Source organism: Bos javanicus, chromosome 6 (assembly GCF_032452875.1).
Source record: "Bos javanicus breed banteng chromosome 6, ARS-OSU_banteng_1.0, whole genome shotgun sequence".
Taxonomy (NCBI): domain Eukaryota; kingdom Metazoa; phylum Chordata; class Mammalia; order Artiodactyla; family Bovidae; genus Bos; species Bos javanicus.
The window spans coordinates 28,316,970-28,334,640 of NC_083873.1; the positions used below are offsets into that span (position 1 = coordinate 28,316,970).

General features: G+C 35.4%; 1 pseudogene; it reads left to right on the forward strand.

Moving 5' to 3' along the window:
- Window positions 1–15,372: 15,372 nt before the first annotated feature.
- Window positions 15,373–15,679, forward strand: LOC133250076 (EKC/KEOPS complex subunit GON7-like; annotated as a pseudogene).
- The last annotated feature ends 1,992 nt before the right edge of the window (window positions 15,680–17,671 follow it).

The window sequence follows — 17,671 nt, forward strand, 5'->3', positions numbered from 1 at the left end:
TAATCTGTATGTGGCTGATCTAATCAGCAGAAAGGCCTTAAAAGTGGAATGGAGGTTTCTGCGGGGAGCAGAAATCTTGCCTGTAGACTGCAGTATCAGCTTCCACCTGATAGTTTCCAGCCTACCCTCACTACTGTAAAAGTGACCTTGGAATTGAGTAAAGAATGGGGGAAATGGTGAAGAATGGGAGAAATTTGAAGCACTTCAGAGAAGAAAGCTACATTACCTTGAACAGAATGTTAACAGAAATATGGACTTTAAACATGCTTCTGGTGACTTCTTAGAAGAAAGTGAGGAGGACAGTAGAGAAAGCTTCTATCTTGATCCTAAGACAAGATTTTTATGCACCACAAGTCAGGAGTCCTCCTGCAGCTTTTACAGAATGTGGATATGCAGATTGGAAGAATTGTGAAGTTTTAATACTTTTTGTGATTTTCTTTTTAAATTATTAAACATATGTTTTATTAATGTTTCTGTTTGCAAACATGTTTGAGGATCCAGTATGGTGTTTTCTGAACATGAGGCGTGAAATGAAAGCGGGTGTTCCAGGTTTGAGTCTGCAGATACTTTGGGTAGGGTTGAAAGCAAACAATTGGAGTGTTCAAAGTCATTTCCAAGTCACTAAACCTGAGCAACAAAGGAAAAAACATAAAACTATAACAACAGAAATAATAAAAGCTTCCTATTAACATATTTACCAGGAAAGCCAGTCATTTCTATAGGAGCTGACAATCCACTATTTAATCCCATTGTACATAGTTTGTTGCAAACACTCTCTCAGTGAAGCAACAAAATCAAAAGGACAGGATTACAAACCACAGTCACTCAACAAGGAAAGCACTGAGAAATAGTTCTTGGAATCTTAAAGTCAGTAAAAGTTTTGTTTAAAAAAAAAATTAGCTGCATTAAGTGCAACATTTCAAGAATCAAGTTATTTAGTGGCAGGAATTATCACCTCCCACTCCCCCCAAAAAAGAAAAGTGTCACATGGTTGGTGATAACATAATGATGGAAGCATGTAAAAGTATAGTGAGAAAATGCTGGGTCAAGATGCAACTGGATAAATCAAAGACACCACTCTCTATCAAGATAAGTTGAAAAACTGAAAAAAAAATCATTGAAAATGAAGAGATCTGAGAGCAATAAATGGAAAAATGACTTCTCCTTTCATAGTGGTGAGTAAACATGATTCATCATTAGCTATCAAGCTCTAGCATTTATAAACATGGTGAATGTTGACAAAATTCATGAATGACATTTTCTGGCTACAAGCTTCTGTCTGAAGGAAAGAAGGTCATAATGTATTTATTTTTTTGCCTTCATATTTGGATAGTGCTGTCTAGGAGTTGTGATGAATTGCTTACCAACATTATCTCATAAATGGTTAGCTCTAGGAGGAGCTTGTCTCCTGTTATAAAATAAAATCTTGATATTGTCATAAAATACATTCACAGATGAAGGAAAGTTGCAAGGCTCGAGGTAGCCTGCAGTTAAAAGTCCCCTCCAGGTCCTCCCCACCATTCTATGCAAAACAAAGAACTCTCTCACCCGAAGAAAAAATAGACATTAGGTTGATTATGTCCAGCTTCCAGCCGGTCCAGCCTCTAGCCAATCTCCAAAATTCCTTGCCCAGCTGTTTAAGAGGTAACTACTCCGAACAACCTTGGAGAAGAACAGGTCCCCTTAAGATAGTAACTTTCCACATACAAGCCTATATATACTTACTCATTTCTTAGGTTAGTGTAGCAGCTTACTAATCTGACTGCTGCCCCTTCTCACCTCATTAAAGGTGATCTGTTCCTGTAAAGTGCTGGTCTCATTCTTTTTCTGAACCTCGCCTGCTCTAACTCCCTTACCTTACAACGGATATACGCTGGGCTCAAAAATTTGGATAGTAAATTAAAACTAAAGTGTCTGAATAATACTATAAAATGATTAACTTTGTTAAATGATGATCAGTTTCCTTGAACATGTAAAACTCAACAAAGAGCACATAAATCATTTAATACATACAAAAATCTGGATTCATTGTAGAGATTTCTCAGAAAGTGTTTGAGCTGGGAGATGAATTTCAGTAGTACATTTGAGGAAATATTAATCCAAATTTTGTTAATGTTTTGAAAATGATAAATGGCTGCCCAAAGTAACCTAATTGACAGGCATTGTTTCTTCACTTGAATTAGTTGAACAAGTCTTTGCCAGGCTCTGAAGTGACAAGATTCTTAGACTTTAAAAGGAAATGGAATTTAAACATGTTGGAAATAGAAAAATTTTAATGTTTTTACTTTTGCTTGGGTTTGACAGTAAGGAAGGATATCAGTAAATATCTCAGTCCCACAGTAAGTTCAGTTCAGTTCATTCATTAGTCATGTCCGACTCTTTGCGACCCCATGAATTGCAGCACGCCACGCCTCCCTGTCAATCACCAACTCCCAGGAGTCCACCCAAACCCATGTCCATCAAGTCAGTGACCTCATCCAATCATCTTATCCTCTGCTCTCCCCTTCTACTCCTGCCATCAAACTTTCCCAGCATCAGGGTCTTTTCCAATGAGTCAGCTCTTCGCATGAGGTGGCCAAAGTACTGGAGTTTCAGCTTCAACATCAGTCCTTCAAATGAACACCCAGGACTGATCTCCTTTAGGATGGACTGGTTGGATCTCCTTGCAGTTCAAGGGACTCTCAAGAGTCTTCTCCAACATCACATTTCAAAAGCATCAATTCTTCAGCGCTCAGCTTTCTTCATCATCTGACTCTCACATCTATACATGACCACTGGAAAAACCGTAGTCTTGACTAGATGAACTTTGTTGGCAAAGTAATATCTCTGTTTTTTAATATGCTGTCTAGGTTGGTCATAACTTTCCTTCCAAGGAGTAAGTGTCGTTTAGTTTCATGGCTGCAATCACCATCGGCAGTGATTTTGGAGCCCAGAAAAATAAAGTCTGACACTGTTTCCACTGTTTCCCCATCTATTTCCCATGAAGTGATGGGACCAGATGCCATGATCTTTGTTTTCTGAATGTTGAGCTTTAAGCCAACTTTTTCACTCTCCTCCTTCACTTTCATCAAGAGACTTTTTAGTTCCTCTTCACTTTCTGCCATAACGGTGGTATTGTCTGCATATCTGAGGTGATTGATATTTCTCCCGACAATCTTGATTCCAGGTTGTGCTTCTTCCAGCCCAGCGTTTCTCATGATGTACTCTGCATATAAGTTAAATAAGCAGAGTAGTGTAGCATTAATTAACTGCCAGAAGAAAATCTCTTCAGGAAAGCCTTAATATCCAAATACTTAACTAATATTAATAATACTGGCCCAGTTATCAAAAAACAATAAAATAACTAAAAATCTATAGAAATATATAGAAAATGGAAATAGACCATTGGGATAACAGATAATATTGTTAAATAATGTTAATTTATATGGCCAAAATATAGAAAAGATGGATAATTTTAGCAGATCTAACTGAAATCTACACACACACAGTCAAATATTTGTTCCAAAGTAAAAATACAATAACTCATATTATAATTCTATAGACTTTAACCATATACTTGACAGAGCAGGAAAGATAATTAGTGAATGAAAAGATAGTTTAGTAGAAAATATCAAACTGAAGTCTGGAGAGAAAAAAACATAATTGAAAATTTAGAAAAAGTCTATAAAGATATAAGGTGTATGGTCAAAATATATAATACTCATACAACTAGAGTCCTAGAAATGGAGAGAGAATGGGACAACTCCTAAAAAGAGAGGAAAAATCATTAAACAATTAAATTCATGGATATAAAAATACATTCTTTAAAATTTGATTTATTCTACAATTTCAAGTTAAGTTTAATGCTTAGAAATGAATCAGTGTAATGCTCCACATTAACATGATGTGGGAGAAAAATCATATAGCCATACCAATAAATGGACAAAATCCATCAATTTTTCCTGAATTTTAAAAATAATGAGCAGACCAAGGACAGAAGGAAGCTTACTTAATACAATACTTAATACAATAGTATTGACCAAAATTCTACAGTAAACATCCTGTTTAATGGTGATATATTATAAAATTTCACTGTGAAACTAGGAATGAGATAGAGATGGAGATGATTTCTAGCAACATTTCTATTCAGTATTTCACAGGAGGGAGTTCAGTGACAGAAGAAAATGAAATAAGGGTTGGGATGGATGAAGTGACACTGTCATTATCCATAGATGACATTGTATAGTACATTCCAAAGAATGTTACAAGAAGACTGTTAAAATTAATGTGACTCTAAAAAGGCTACTAGGTTAAATATCAATATACAAAAATAAAAACAATATTTAAGAAATGTAATTTCTAAAATATGTTATTTATCAAATAAGAAACTTGTATAAGAGTTCTATACAAAGAAAAATATATATGAGATAAAGTAAGGAAGATTAGTCAATAGAAAAAAATCTTGTATTTTAAACTTGTCATTTTTCTTTGAGTAAAACTAGATTCAGTGCAATCTTAATAAAAATTTCAGTATGTAAGTTGAGGAGCTGATTTCAACTCATGTAGAAATGAGATAATCAAGAATAGTTAACATAGTCTTGAGGAAATGAACATTGTTGGATGATATAATTGTCATCAAGACAAATAAGAAAGTTAAAGTTATTAAAGCAGTGCTTTATTTACTCAGGAATAGACAGACTAATGAAATAGAACAGATAGAAGAGAAAATGGCCTGATTTGAGACAAAGATGCCTCTGCAATTTGGTAAGGAAGGATGCTCTTTCTAATAAATGAGACTGGGTTAATTATATACCTGCATAAGAAAATACAAACCCATCTACCTCATACCATCCATAAAATCAATTCCAGGTGGATTTAGAACTATTTGGATGATAAAGCAAAAATACTTCTACAAGAAAATGTATACTACCATGTGACACCAGAGGGGACAAAGAATTTTTTTAAAAAACTGGCTTCAAAAAGACATAATTGTGATTAAAATATTGATGATTGAACTCCATTAAAATTGGAAAGTTTTGATCATCAGGAGACACCATAGGAAAGAAGAAGTCCAGCTACAGAATGAGAAAACATATTTACATACAAAAAGAATGTGTATCCAGAACAAAGAATTTCTAAATGTCAGTAAGAAAAAAGACAAGCTGCATTTTATAAAATAGATAAAACTTGAATTAACTCTTTACAAAAATGATATTCAGGGATGTCCCTGGTGATCCTCTGGGTAAGACTTCACCTTCCATTGCAGAGGGTGTGGATTTGATCCCTGTTCTGGGAGCTTAGGTACTACGTGCCTCATGGCCAAAACAGCAAAACATAAAAACAGAAGCAATATTGTAATAAATTCAATAAAGACTTAAAAAAATGATATCAAAATGATCAAATAGCCTGTGTAAAGAATTTCAACATCAATTGTCACAAAGTAAATAAAGAATAAAACCACAATTAAATGCCACCCTTGTACCTACTACAACAGTTGGGGGAAAAAAAACAAGAATAACAACAAAACTTTTTTAAAAAGATTTCAAGAATTGATGAGGATGAGAATACTGCTTTAGAAAACACTTGATCAAAATTTACTAAATCTGAGCTTGTAATACTTTCTGATCCATTAAATGCAGATCATGAATGTCATTTTTCAAAAAAAAAATTAAATGACACATCAGATGTTCATCAACGATGAAATAATATACTATGACTATAAGCAACAAAGTGATAAACCTCCCACTCCTAATGGTGAGTGAAAGAAGCAAGACACAAAATAATATGTACTATTTCTTTTCCTTTATGTATAGCTCAACCATAGGCATACCAAGTGAGTAAATTCCTTTGGAAGTGCTAATTAACTGGGGGAGAATGATATGGAGACTTCTGGGATGATGGTAATATTCTGTATCTTCATCTGGATTATGGCTGTCTGTTCATTTTGTAAAGGATCATTGAACTGTTTATAGTTTCCATACATACGGTACTATAATTCAGTGGGCATTTAAAAGGTAAATTAAGATTTTAAAAAATTGCAAAATGTATTTTGCTCACATCCTACATCACTGTTACAGTCATGTCCATCTTTGAATTCTGCATTTTCCATTGATTTGTGATAACATGCATGTACAGATGGTAAACTATTTTATTTTCAGAATGTTTGGAATTAGCATCACTATTTCCAGTAACATAAAAAAAAATGACATTTTACTCTGGTTATTTTTTCAAATTAGATCCCAAAGAATTAATACTTAGTTTGTCTAGCAAATGTTAGCATTTGTATTAATTACCATTTGTTCATCTTTTTTTGGTTTTATGTTCCTAAATTTTTTACAGATTTTTTTCTTATTTCTTCCAAATTTGCTTCACAATATTTTATCTTATCATTGCTTTAATAGATGTGTTCTTCAGTTTAATTGATGTTCATAGTGTTTTTCTTCCTGAAATATGGGAAAGCTTCTTTTTATAAAGAAATCAGTCTTATAAGAAGCTACTTAAAGCACATTCTCTTATAGTATGAAACCATTTTGTAGTTGTTTTTCTTGTGCCTGTAGGTTTCAAATTTTATTATCTAGGAATTGTGATAATTTTCTTTCTCTCTCGAACTTTTCTACTTCCAAATTCTTATTTCTTTTTTTCTCTCTGATTGTATTCTCCACTCTGTTCATAAAAATAACACATATTTTATGGGGACTTGATTAGGGACAATGTGATTTTTTCAGAATCAGTCTGAATAATAGGATGGCTGACTGAAAAATAAAAAATTAGGTGTTTAATTTTGACGATATTCTGACAAGGTGTTCGGTGATGCAAAAGAGGAAAGAGGAGAATTATAACCTTTTTAATAGTTATTATGGTGTTTTCTATAAAGTGTTGAAATAAATTGTTTAGAAATTGAAATTTTTATTTCTAGAAATGCATATTAAGATCAAAGTAATCTATGTCAGAATTTCTGAGTTAGAGGGGTTACTCTCTGAGGAAACTAAGGCCTGAAAATAGAAGTTTGTTTCTAAAGATCACAGGATGAATCAAGGTAAGGATCTGACTTCTATTCCCAAATTGATACTGAGACAAAATTTATTGCAAAGTTATTTGATAATCTAAAAACAATTAATTTAGTATGAATTAAATGCATATACTTTGACAAAAGTATTTTAACCATCTTTGAAACAATGCTTATTCTTTTGAAATATTTTGGTAACCTCCTTTTTCTTGGTCCAAAATAAAGTAGACTTTAGCATCCAGTGTGTGCATACACCTATCAGTCAAAACAAATAGAATATTATATACATAGACCTATTTCATTTTCTTCCCTGAATATCTATTGGAAATTTCTGAATATTTTTCACTGCACAAGAGTGTTTTCTTATTTTGAGCTCTACTTTTAGCTACCTTCACAAACAAAAGCCTCTAAAAACCTAAGTAAATAGGTAAATTTCTTTTCAGGTTGCCTAACATTTGATAATAATCACAAGTCATTATGACCATTGTGTTTTTATTTTATTTTTCTCATTTCTAACAAATTCTGACCAGGATACATTAAACTTACTAATAAGCATTAGTTCATCCATAATTATGATTAACATTTCTGAACTTGTTATTTAAGAATAGGAGATTTATAGAAAAATACATCAGGCTTTGCTAACTAGGTAAAATATATTTGAGTTTTGACCACAAATTCTGTAAAGTCAAGTAATACAAAACTAAATCCCATCAAATTACCATCATTATGCATATTTACCATTTTTGAAAGTAAGCCAAGATTGATTAGGTTACAGTAGAGTTAATGGCTAACCTTACTTGTAAGCATCCCATATTGAAGATGGAATCACGTATGTTCATAAGGTAGTTAAACTGTTGACATCCTCTTTCCCTCACAAAAATGTTCTTATGGTCTTGTACTTAGGTGAGGTAGACAATCAATTTCAACTTCTCTAAGCAGTTTCTCTCTTCCTTCATTCTTTACTTTTTTTAACCTGAAAATTTACCATTAATTTAAAATAATGTACATACATTGACAAGCAATGGATCAATGCTACTGTAAGATGCATATATCATAGGCTGTTTCAATTCATATGCAGTTCAGTCATATTTACTAAAATGCTTTACATAATGAATGACTTAGTAGTCAAAATGGTGAATTAGTATGTACTTGTTTTAATTGTCTTGATGCTCAAATGCCAGAGAGGTGAAATAAATAACAGAAGATGGATGAAAGCAATAAATAATAGGGAGTGGTGGGGACTGTGGCCAACCAAAGAACAAATGATATGTATGAAGTGTCATTCCCTATTTAGGTACTGAAGACTGCTGCTGCACAAGAATGTAAGCAAATTATTACCAGATCTTCCTGTTTTAAAAGAAGTTGATAATACAGACTTTTGTTTGGATCTAAAAATCTCTATTTGTAAGGAAAATGAGTTACCAAAATAAATCATGTATGTGTGTTTGTGTATTTGGGTGTGTGTGTGTGTATATATATGTGTGTGTGTGTATATATATATATATATATATATATATATATATATGTATCTCCCAGATCAAAATCCTAGACCTTTTATAGGCCTTCTTTCTTTTTAATAATGAGAAAAAAATTCAGATATTCACTTCAATACAATCTGTGTATGAGCTTACATCCTAGTCTATGAGTGGCACAAGTTATGGTAAAACTCTACCCTTGGTTGGAGACTACTTGTGCCATAAAAACATAAAGGCAGAGACCTAAATACAAGTGTGCTGTGCTTGATAGCCAGGGAAGGAAATCAATCATCATTGAGATCAGTACCAGGGGTGAGATGATTTCTTCCTACCTCATATTCCATCAGAATATCAACTGAGGTATTCAGATGTTTCTGCTTAAGAAGCCCTAAATAGAAGGTACCTATACTAGAAAATGTTTTTGAATGGTGGTACTGGAGAAGACTCGTCAGAGTCCCTTGGACAGCAAGGAGATCAAACCAATCAATCCCAAAGAAAATCAACCCTGAATATTCATTGGAAGGACTAATGCTAAATCTGAAGCTTCAATACTGTGGCCACCTGATGCGAAGAGCCAAGTCATTAGAAAAGACCCTGATGCTGAGAAAGACTGAAGGCAGTAGGAGAAGGGGACGACAGAGGATGAGATGGTTGGATGGCATCACTGACTTAAGTGACATGAGTTTGAGCCAACTCTAGGAGAGAGTGAAAGATAGGTAAGCCTGGTGCACTGCAGTCCATGGGGTGGCAAAGACTTGGATATGACTTACTGACTGAACAACAATAACAAATAGTAGAAAAATCGGGAGTTGGGCATAGACTCTTACGGTGATTTCTGTACAAGTAAGCTTTAACTCTTGTCTTTTCATTTAAAATAATTTGGGTATTGTTACCTCTTCTATGACATGTCTTGGGATTCCCTGATAGCTCAATTGCTGAAGAATCTTCCTGGAATGCAGGAAACCCCGGTTCAATCTCTGGGTTGGGAAGATCCCCTGGAGAAGGGAAAGGCTACCCACTCCTGTGTTCTGGCCTGGAGAATTCCATGGACTTTATAGTCCATGGGGGTCACAAAGAGTTGGACACAACTGAGCCACTTTCACTTCATTTCACTTCAGACATATTTATTTATTTGCATATAAAATATTTTGAAGAATATTAAAATTATTATCACAAGGATATGTGCCATTTTATTTTGTGGCTTCCAAGGGAGGAGGCCTGCAATCTGAGAATTAATTAGCCTTTATGGTTTGTTGGGAAGTGGAAATATTGAATAATATCCTCTAAAAAGAGAAGGAACTTTAAAATTGAAGGATGCAACTCCATAAAGTACATTTATGAGTTTATCATGAATAACACTCATATAGTGGACAAGATCCAGAGGCATTCAGAGCTGTACTCCACTCTGCTGAAAGGGTTATAGGGAGATTCAAAAGGGGCCAAAGCCAAAAAAGAATTTGATTACCAAGTGAAAAGTATGTTAAAACCACCTGGAACTGGGGCTCTTCCCACTCCCTGGGTGTCTCATGATCATTAACCATCTACATCAGCAAAAGACATATCTTCCAGTTTCACATCAGATGAAGGCAAGGGTAAAAGTTGACAGGCAACTTATCTGGCTTGGGCACATTCCCTGTGAGTAGGCTAAAGCTCAGCCATTCCCACAGACATAGAATGGACTAGGACTTCAGGCCTAAATTGGCACTAACAATATGAAGTCAGTATGGTTCCATGGTGGATTGGATTGTAATATAATGTGACTCTTTAAGCCCTGATTCAGTACAGGGGCCAAGGCCAATGCAAAACATACAGTGCCATTAATATCTTGTAGCTTATATCTACATTCCCATCTTTTTTTCAAGCTCTGAGGAGAACTATGCACCTTATCATCAAAAATATATTATTTACAGAAATTGGTTACAAATTTGCACTCCTGTACAACTTAATAAATGAAGCATGGTTTTATTTGCTGCATTGTCACATTTGTTAGAGCCCATGGTAGTATATATGCCAGAATTACCTCATATAAATAAATAAGAAACTAAAAATTATGCACTATTACAAGTCCTTGAACACTATATAGGAAAAAAGAGGAGAAATAAATATGAGCAATATCGGTTTAAAAAAAAACTGTCATACTGTAGCAACTATTTTTAAAGACTTACAGTCTTCCTTTTTATTTATTTCAATCCCCTTAGCTATTCTGAATTATTTCAATGGTATATATTTATACTGTATAGAATCTGATTGTGTGTTTATCTGGAGGGAAATTATAGGATGTATTTCATGTGGAAGTCTATTTTTGATGTTCCATTTTTCACACTAAAATCTTGAAGCAGCCTGAGTCAATGGTCTGAAACATGCCGGTCCTTTTTATTGCAATGTAAAATTTGGAATCTTTCTGTGGCATAAGCAGAAGGCAATAATCTATTAATATTAGAGTACACAAAGATTTTGCTTTTTCCTATGAGACTTCTATTCCTGTTTTCTGTATGTATGATTACTCTCATTGGAGTAATGAAAAATAGCATCTTAAGTTTGTGTGTGTGTGTACTTGGGTATATTGTGTATGGGATAGCTTCTTAGACTGGGAATTTAAAATAGTAGATAAGGGAAATAATTCTGGAGTTAAAGTGGGTGGTTTTAATACAGGCATTCACTCTGACGACTATTTGAGTGATTCTGAGAAAATCATTTACCCCTTCTAAACCTCACTTTTGTTAAATGTAAAGTGATAATTAAAGTTTCTAATCTGAAGAGTTATTACCAGAATTGAACCAACTGAAGCATGTGGAGTATTATGTATCTGGTGCTTGTTAACCCCTATTATTATATTTAAGATTAAGTATATATCTGATTATAGGCAATTAGCTTTATTAATCATTTAATTATCTTATTGTCAACCATCAGCACTGAAATTTGCTGTTATCTGGGGGATGTTACTTAACCTTTCTGAGCCTCTGTTACTTGTTTGTAAATAGTTATAGTAATATTACCTATTTTGTTCTGGTATCTAGTGAATAAATGAGATGGAGCATGCCAAGTGTTTAGAACTGGGTAGCATATGGTAACCTCTCCATAACTATTTGATAACATGATAATCACTCGATTTCCCACTAAATAGATTTTAATCTGTGAATTACGATGGAATGTTTTTCATTTAATTGTTCTTATTCTCTTTTACACTCCTTTATGTTTTCAATAAACTTTCTTACATAAATTATATATACACACACAGACGGGCATTGTCATCATCATCATCATCATTTTTTCCCTTAAGCAACAAATAACAAGTGTTGAAGAAAAGGGAGCCTTTGTGAACCATCAGTAGGAATGTAAATTGGTAGAGCCAGTGTGGATAACAGTATGGAGGGTCCTCAAAAAATTAAAAATAGAACTACCATATAATCCAGCAATTCCACTGCTAGATATTTTCCCAAAGAAAATAAAAACATTGACTACAAAAGATAACACAACCCTTTGTTTATTATAGCATTGTTTACAATAGCCAAAATAATGAAGCCACTTGTGTCCATGATATATGAATGGATAAAGAAGATGTGCTATATATATACACACATATATAATGGAATAATACTCAGCCATAAAAAGGATGAAATCTTGCCATTTTTGACAACTTAGACAGACCTAGAGGGTATCTTGATAAGTGAAATAAGTTACAGAAAGAAAAATACTGTATGATTTCACTTATATGTGGAATCTAAAAAACGAAACAAAACAGAAAACAGTCATGCTGCTGCTGCTGCTGCTACTAAGTTGCTTCAGTTGTATCCAACTCTGTGTGACCCCATCGATGGCAGCCCAGCAGGCTCCCCCGTCCCTGGGATTCTCCAGGCAAGAACACTGGAGTGGGTTGCCATTGCCTTCTCCAATGCATGAAAGTGAAAACTGAAAATGAAGTCACTCAGTCACATCCCACTCTTAGCGACCCCATGGACTGCAGCCTACCAGGCTCCTCCGTCCATGGGATTTTCCAGACAGAGTACTGGAGTGGGGTGTCTTTGCCTTTTCTGAAAAAAAAGTCATGGATAGAACCAATAGGTAGTTGACAGCAGCCTGAGAAGTGCAGGGAAAAAGAGAAAAGTAGGCGAGCGACATTAAGAGATTAACTTTCAGTTAAAAGAAATGGTCAAGGGGATGGAATATACAGTGTTAGGAATAAAGCCAATAATAATGTAGTATCTTTGTATGGTGAAAGATGGTAACTTATTGTAGTGATATCTTTGTAATATACAGAAGAGTTGAATCACTGTATTGTATGACAGGAACTAACATAATGTTGTAAGTCAATTATAATTCAAAAACAAATAAACTCATAGAAAAAGAAATCAGATTTGTGGTTACCAAAGACCAAAAGGTGTGGGAAAGAGGGTATTGGATGAAGGTAGCCAGATAGTACAAACTTACAGTTGTACCTATGTACTAGGAATGTAATGTACAAAATGATACATATAATTAACACTACTGTATATTATACGTGAAAGCTTTTAAGAGAGTAAATCTCAAGTTCTCATCGAAACAAAAATTATTTTTCTTTTATTTAATATCTGAGATGATAGATGTTCAGTAAACTTATTGTCTTAATCATTTCATGATGTGTGTGAGTCAAATCATGCTGTACACTTTAAACATACATGCTGTAGGTAAATTATATCTCAATAAAATTGGGAGGTACAAACAAAAGCTTATGAGAAAACAATATTTCTTTATATATGGACATTATCATATTTTCCCTTCAGTTCAGTTCAGTTCAGTCAGTTCTGTTGCTCAGTCGTGTCCGACTCTTTGCGACCCCATGAATCACAGCACGCCAGGCCTCCCTGTCTATCACCAACTCCCGGAGTTTACTCAGACTCACATCTATCGAGTCAGTGATGCCATCCAGCCATCACATCCTCTGTCATCCCCTTCTCCTCCTGCCCCCAATCCCTCCCAGCATCACAGTCTTTTCCAATGAGTCAATTCTTCACATGAGGTGGCCAAAGTACTGGAGTTTCAGCTTCATCATCATTCCCTCCAAAGAAATCCCAGGGCTGATCTCCTTCAGAATGGACTGGTTGGATCTCCTTGCAGTCCAAGGGACTCTCAAGAGTCTTCAACACCACAGTTCAAAAGCATCAATTCGTTGGCGCTCAGCTTTCTTCACAGTCCAACTCTCACATCCATACATGACCACTGGAAAAACCATAGCCTTAACTAGACAGACCTCTGTTGGCAAAGTAATGTCTCTGCTTTTCAACATGCTATCTAGGTTGGTCATAACTTTCCTTCCAAGGAGTAAGCGTCTTTTAATTTCATGGCTGCAGTCACCATCTGCAGTGATTTTGGAGCCCCCCCAAAATAAAGTCTGACACTGTTTCCACTGTTTCCCCTTCTATTTCCCATGAAGTGATGGGACCGGATGCCATGATCTTCATTTTCTGAATGTTGAGCTTTAAGCCAACTTTTTCACTCTCCTCTTTCACTTTCACCAAGAGGCTTTTTAGTTCCTCTTCACTTTCTGCCATAAGGGTGGTGTCATCTGCATATCTGAGGTTATTGATATTTCTCCCGGCAATCTTGATTTCAGCTTGTGCTTGCTCCAGCCCAGTGTTTCTCATGATGTACTTTGCATCTAAGTTAAATAAGCAGGGTGACAATATACAGCCTTGACGTACTCCTTTTCCTATTTGGAACCAGTCTGTTGTTCCATGTCCAGTTCTAACTGTTGCTTCCTGACCTGCATATAGGTTTCTCAAGAGGCAGGTCAGGTGGTCTGGTATTCCCATCTCTTTCAGAATTTTCCACAGTTACTAAATTTATTTAATACTAAGTAGGTAAAACACTGCACAACTGTCTCAACCTCAAGACAAAAATCACCTTATGGATGAAATGATGATCAATGGCAGAATTGTTGCTTTACCTCACGTTTTTTACCAGGACCATACTGTTCACTAGAGACATATGCATTGAAATACACAGAAGACAATTGTTCTTAGCAAGGGGTAATATAAAATGTATACAGGAAGCAAACCATTTGAAAATTATTTCTATTGTCAAAATAAACAGGCTATTTGTTTGAGGGGTATGCCTCAGTGGAAACCCTTGGATATAAACTCTGGCACTTGATGATTCTGCTGGAGCTTCCCTGGTGGCTCAGGGGTAAAGAACCTGCCTGCCAATGCAGGAGCCACAGGAGACTTGAGTTTGACCCCTGGGTTGGAAAGTTCCCCTGTAGGAGGAAATGGCAATCCATTCTAGTATTCTTGCCTGGAAAATCTCATGGACAGAGGAGCCTGGTATGCTATAGTCCATGGGGTTGCAAAGAGTCAGACATGACTGAGCGTGAGCAGGATGATAATTCTGCTGGACTCTTGAGCCCTCTCTTGCCAGTACCTCTGCCACTCGTACTAATCACTGCACAGCATCAACAGGCACATCCCAGAGGTTCTAAGGACAGCCTGGGGATGAGTACAGGGAAATGAGTCAGTGTCCAGTGATGTATAGAGGTTGCTCTTAGTACACAACAAATATATTCATACTTATCCATCTTACTACAAAAAAAATTTATCTCCAAGTGAGAGTACTAAAACCTGTTTGGTAGATGTTATTATCTCTTTCATCTCCAAATCTCAGCATTTTATTATTTTCATATGTTTCATAGGCCTTTCTCTACTATTGCATTATATCCTTCATTAATTAAATGTATATTTCACACTCTTATACAGTTGAAGTGATTACAAAGATTGGAATTTGTATTGCCATCTAAAGTCATACTAAAGATATTTGATTACTACAGCAGGTGATATTTCCTTTAATTTTGAGGAAGAAGGCAGTAAGAGAGACATGTTATTCTCTGAACTTAAAAATAACTTATTGACTGTGGCATGCTCCTGAAGCTCAGCGGTCGCTATGGAGCTGTTACAGGGTGAGTACCTCAGACTGTAAGCGCAGCGACGGCAGCCACGGGTGCCTTGTGCGGCGCCGCGGGTGTCACCGACCCTTTCCAGAGCTTGTTACCGGGTGTGGCTCAGATGAGGGAGCTGGTGACTGAGCTCTCCTGCTCTCAGGTACAGCAGGAAGCCCAGGACTGGGTGACGGTGGCTCCCGATGAGGTCTTCGCCGGTGATGATGAAGATGATTCAGAAGATGAAAATAACTCTGATAACAGAACTAACTCGATGGACCATCTGCAAAATGGCAAAATACACCATCTTAACTAGCTTTTATGAAATTTAAAAGACTGCTACCATATCTGATTTACCACACACTGACATTTAAGGAAGACTTGTACTCTAATTTGGAAAGCATTTTTTTTTCCACCCCTGGGACAGTTTTGTTAAAGAGGAAACTTGTCTTCTGTTTCCATCAAAGAAAGACATAAATGCTTAGAAATGAATCCCTTTTCTTGGGTGAGAAGTCAGTTTCAGATCATGGAAATAAAATAGACATTTAATAATGTATAATATCCAGTAAGTCGGCAAGTGAATTCTTACTTTGTACTTTTTAAATACCCATTGGATTAAATTGTGTTGTGTCTACATCTTTTAGCGTCTGCTTCTGTTATAAAAATATATGTCAAAATTTATGGACAATAACATTTCAAGGAACTGACATGAGCAAGTGATGAAAATGAGGTGTTAAATTTAAAACTGTCAGGTATTTCCTTGGTGGTCAAGTGGCTAAGACTCTGCAATCCCAATACAGGGGGCCTAGGTTCCATCCCTGGATGGGGAACTAGATCCTGCAAGCTTCAGCTAGAGTTTGCATGCCACAGCTAAAGACGCAGCATGTGGAAATGAAGATCGAAGATTCTGCACATGTGTGTCTAAAACCTGGTGCCGCCAAATAAATTAATTAGTTAATTAATTTAAATTTAAGAATGATAATTCCATGTAAGTAGAAGGAAAATGGGAATAGTGAGAAATACTGAAGAGAAGGAGAGCCCTTGAGAAAGACCCAGAAAAACCTTGAATCCACTCCTGAACTCAATATAGAGATCTGGAGATGATACCACTCAACAGATAGATGTTTAACTTGTACCTTACGAGAGTCAAATTGGGGTGCGCTTTTATGCTGTGATATGCTGTTTATGTTAAAATGGGTATGTCTTTATGTAAGCAACCTGTGCTGACTATAACTTAGATATTTCATGTCATTCTATAGCCAAACTTTGATTTTGCTTAACAAGGAACTATTAACTCCTTTAAATATATATATATGTATATATTCCTAAAAAAAAACCTATTATGTTTTACTGCTTTAGTCTTTATATTATTTCTCAAAGTATTTCTTTCCCAATATGTGCATGAGTTGTTTATTGTTTAATATTGTTATTGCATATTGTCCTAACAAGACCTGGAAAGGAAGCATGCATACTCCATGCAATATGCACTTTAATTCAAATTGACAAATATATCTGCTCAAATTAAAACAGTCAGCAGGATGTGCTTGACCATGATGATGCAGTTCATAATTTCAGTGATTTTTAATCACATCTATCCATGAATTAAATGTTGATGTTTTGGCTCTATCATTTACATTATCTATTTTTCAACAAAAGTACGTGGACACAATTAGTATGTACTCTGGGCTGAGGTTAATTTGGGCACTGTTTTTTTTTTTTTTCTGTTTTCTTCTATAATACTCCTTTATATCTCAAGAAGTTATGCATCACCTATTGAATAAATATATTTAGAGACTATACAGGACATGTGTGAATTAATGAAAGAAGAAGGTCATTGTTACCCTGTCAGTTAATCTCAAGTATAGCATCCTTGTTTCCTGGCAGTGGCAAACGGCATTCCTGCTGTCTCCCTCTCCTTATCTCCCTGTCCCTCTTTAGATTAGGGAAGTTTTTTTACCTAAAGTTTTGTCAGTTTGGGGGATTTAAGAACATTCTCTGGTATGTGGAAGTCTCAGTTTCTTTCCTGTATAAAGGAAAAAAATACTTCTTTCTTTTCAGGTTTGCCCTGAGTCTAAAATGAGAGGATGCATATAATGAATACAGGATAGACAAATGTAATTCTCCTCCTTTCTCATTTTGTTGAACCTAGTAATTAACAGTCACAAGAGAATCCCCTAACTATAAATTTAATTTGAGATGCAATTACAAGGATACGTTGGCCTCTGAAAGAGAAATTGATACTTGATGAAGGTGATTCTTACTGAAAAGAATAGAATCACATGGAAGATTAGAGACTTCAAAACC